This window comes from Pistacia vera, unplaced genomic scaffold, assembly GCF_008641045.1.
Source record: "Pistacia vera cultivar Batoury unplaced genomic scaffold, PisVer_v2 Contig433, whole genome shotgun sequence".
Lineage (NCBI taxonomy): Eukaryota > Viridiplantae > Streptophyta > Magnoliopsida > Sapindales > Anacardiaceae > Pistacia > Pistacia vera.
Window position 1 is genome coordinate 1,200,839 of NW_022196261.1, and position 4,314 is coordinate 1,205,152.

General features: G+C 38.1%; 1 non-coding gene across 1 annotated transcript; it reads left to right on the plus strand.

Annotated features, from left to right (window-relative positions):
- Nucleotides 1-2,681: 2,681 nt before the first annotated feature.
- LOC116143911 lies at nt 2,682-2,788 on the plus strand. Its single transcript, XR_004130188.1, has one exon. It is a non-coding gene; the product is annotated as a small nucleolar RNA R71 (small nucleolar RNA).
- The last annotated feature ends 1,526 nt before the right edge of the window (nt 2,789-4,314 follow it).

Genomic DNA, 4,314 nt, shown 5'->3' on the forward strand with positions numbered 1-4,314 from the left:
ATGAACCAAAAACTGAGAAGTCATCCATGAAGACTTCTATAAACCGTTCCACCATATCTCTAAAGATCGACATCATGCATTTCTGAAATGTGGCTGGTGCATTGCATAACCCAAAGGGCATCCTTCGGTAAGCAAAGGTGCCATATGGACAAGTAAAGGTTGTCTTCTCTTGATCCTCAAGAGCGATGGCAATATGATTATATCCTGAATACCCATCCAGAAAACAGTAATAGGCATGCCCTGCCAACCTCTCCAACATTTGATCAATGAAAAGAAGTGGAAAATGATCCTTCCTTGTAGCCTCATTCAATTTCCGGTAATCAATGCACACTCTCTAGCCCGTGACCATCCTAGTTGGTATCAATTCATTACTTTCATTCTTTATCACCATGATACCTCTCTTCTTCGGAACCACTTGTACCGGGCTGACCCATGGACTATCGGAAATAAGATAAATTATTCCTGCATCTAGGAGCTTCACTACCTCCTTTCTCACCACTTCCTTCATTGACGGATTCAATCTTCGCTGTGGTTGCACCCTAGGCTTGATATCATCCTCCATGAGTATCTTATGCATGCAGAATGATGGTGAGATGCCTCTAATATCCGAAATAGTCTATCAATTACTAGTCTATGTTCCCTCAACACCCTTATCAATCCCTCTTCTTCCAATTTGCTTAAACTTGAACTAATAATTACTGGGAAAGTCTTTGATTCCCCAAGATACACGTATTTGAGGTGGGAAGGTAAAGGTTTCAACTCAAGTTTTGGAGGTTCTTCATTTTTTTCCTTTTCCTTCTTTTTTTCCAAATCAAAATCCTCAAATTCTCGATCTTGGCTCTGATCAATCGGTTGAAGTGCTTCCAACAATCTAGCACATTCATTACTCGCCGACTCATCTACCTCTACTGTTTTTGATTTGGCAATACAGGCCTCTAGAGGTAATTGTGGGGTGTTCTCTTCAATAGATTCTGCTACTAGTTTATCCACCACATCAACACTAAAACATGAATCTGATTCGGATGGAAACTTCATAGCCTCAAAGACATTGAAAGTTACTGTTTCATCTTGAACTCTTAATAGTAACTTCCTTTCTTGCACATCTATAAGTGCTCTTCCCGTGGCAAAAAATGGTTGGCCCAAAATAAGTAGAATTTCCTTATCCTCTTCCATGTCCAAAACAACAAAATCTGCTGGAAAGATTATCTTATCCACTTTCACCAACACATCTTCCACTATCCCTCTCGGATGTTTTATGGACCTATCTACAAGTTGCAACGACATGGTCGTTGGCTTCCCTTCACCAATCCCCAATCTCCTGAAAACAGAAAAGGACATTAAATTAATACTAGCACCTAAATCACATTAAACACGATCAAAAGTAATATCTCCTATAATGCAAGGAATAGTAAAACTCCCTGGATCTTTGAGTTTTGGAGGGTAGCTTCTTTTGGAGAATGGCGCTGCACTCCTCCGTCAGTATCACTGTTTCCTCATCCTCTAACTTCCTTTTGTTTGATAAAATTTCCTTAAGAAATTTTGCGTAGCTTGGCATCTATTGCAATGCATCTGCAAAAGGAATGTTAATATGCAATTTTTTAAATATCTCAATGAATTTGGAAAACTGCTTATCCTGATTCTTTTTCTTCAGTCTTTGAGGAAACGGCATAGGTGGAGTGAGGTGTGCCAATTCTGGTGGTATCTCAGGAAATGGCAATTTCTCTTTCCTTCTCTTTTGCCTCTTTTCCTGTTTTTGTTCTTCTTCCCTAGAAGTAGATGGTTTCTTTTCAGAAACTATCTCTTCATCTACTTCCTCATCAAATTCTTCCCTTCTTTTTGGTGACTCTTCTTCTTTCCTTGCTTGCCCCAATTCTTCCAAAACTGTCCCACTCCTCAGAATTATTGCATTTGCTTGCTCACGTGGGTTCGTCACTGTGTTGCTTGGTAGAGCACCCTGTGGTCTCTCATTTAGCTTTTTAGCTAATTGCCCTATCTGTACCTTAAGATTCTGAATGGACGCCCCCTGATTTCTGAAATTAGTTCTCGTCTCATTCATAAAACCCGTGGTCTCTTGCATAAACTTCCCAAACATGTCCTCTAATTTTGTCACTCTTGGATCTCCCGGTTGATTGTTCACCCCTGTTTGGTTATTTGGCAATGCCTTTTGATTCCATTGATTGTTTTGCTGATTCTGTTGGTTTTGATTGCCCCAAGATAGGTTCGGGTGATTCCTCCAACCAGGATTATATGTGTTGGAGTACAGATTGTTTGGTTGCCTTTGATTTCCAGCCAAGTAGTTAACCTGCTCCGATGATGACGATGCTGAGGCAAAAGTGTTCCCTACTTGACATTCACTGCTCATGTGATTACCTGCACAAAAATCACAAGTTAGTTGAGGAGCTTGAATGGAATTTACCTGCATACTTCCCAACTGTTTTTGAAGTGCTGTTAGTTGGGCTGAAATGGCTGTATATGCATCAACTTCATGAAGACCCATAGATTTCTTTGGTTGCACCCTCTCATTAGGTCTTTGATAGTTGTTGCTTGCCAGAACCTCAAGCAACTCGTGAGCTTCTTCCGGAGTCTTATTCTGTAATGCTCCTCCCAAAACTGCATCCACCATAGTTTGCACATTCACCGTTAATCCATTATAAAATGTTTGGACTTGCATCCAAACTGGCAACCCATGATGTGGACACCTTCTCAGTAACTCTTTGTATCTCTCCCAAGCCTCATACAATGATTTTGACTCTTCTTGAATGAATGATGTGATGTCATTTCTCAACTTTGCTGACTTTGCTGGAGGAAAGAATTTGGTCAGGAATTTCTGTGCTAAATCAGTCTATTTGGTGATTGTTCCAGTTGGTAGTGCCAGTAACCATCCTTTAGCTTTATCCTTCAATGAAAATGGGAATAGTCTCAATCTGATTGCATCATCTAACACTCCGTTAGACTTGAACGTATCACAAATCTCCAAAAAGTTGGCAATGTGTAGATTCGAATCTTCCTTCAAATCATCCCTGAACTGAACCGATTGTTGGATCATCTGGATGATTGTCGGCTTTATCTCGAAGTTGTTGGCTTGTACCGCTGGTTTAGTAATACTTGACCCACTGCCTTCAACTGTGGGAACTGAGAATTCCCTCAGTGTTCTATTCTCTGCAGTCTCTACAACTATTACTTCTGGTTCAATTGTAGCTTCTCTTTCTCTGTTCAGTCTTCGAGTGGTTCTTTCAATCTCAGGATCAACAGGAACCACCGGTTGACGTCTTGCTCTTTGCATAAACTACACAAAAAAGTAGAAAGAGCAAAATCGCACCAAACAAAGAATAAAAATAACGAAAATTAAACAAATAACAATTAAGTAAAAATAACACTCCAATCTAGCTAACACAAGAAAATTTTAATGTTAACTCAAAACTCAATCCTCGGCAACGGCGCCAAAAAATTTATGTGTGGTTTCATAAACATGCAATATGTAGCAAGTATACTAGTCACACAAGTAATAGAGTGATGAGTGAGTATTGTTCCCATGAGGATTGGTTGCTAAACACTAAGTTTTTCTACTATTTTCAAGTTGGAGCTATGGAATTGTTTGGATTTATGGGAGAATTTTAAACTAAACTAAATCAAAATTTCTAAATATTCAAAACTAAATTATGAAAGCAAGATTTAAAACACGGATAAAATCAATTCAAGCAAACAGGTAGGGTTTTGACTTCATTCGGACTCTTTGGGTTAAACCTAAGGATTATACTAATTCCATATTCACATGCATTGATTGTAAATCAAACTCTCTAAAGTATAAAATATACCTTCTCAGGCTATATTTCCTTACTCTTCCCTATTAACCTTCCGCACCCAACAAAATGAAGACTAATAGTAAAAAGTTCATTAAGCACAAAGAATCCTAGATTGATTTAATTGATTCTTAAATCTATCTCTAGGATTTAATACTACAAAAGTGATTACCCAAGAAGCTTAACATGAATTATTTCTCAATCTCATCATGTTCATCACATAAAAATAATAATTTTAGAATAATCACACAATCAAAGCAAAATCATATGAAAATAATCAATCAATTACTTAACCCATTAGAATCTGAACTACATCAAAACCTTAACCCAAAATGGGTTAGTTCATAGCTAAATCAACAACACAAACAAAAGAAACGAAAAACCCAATGTTCAACATAATGAAAATAAGAGAAAAGACAAGAAATCTCCCAAAGATGACGAATCCACTGGTTTCAATCTCGAATCTTCACTCTTTCCAATCAAAGTTCGCCCAAATTAAACCTAAGAGAATGAA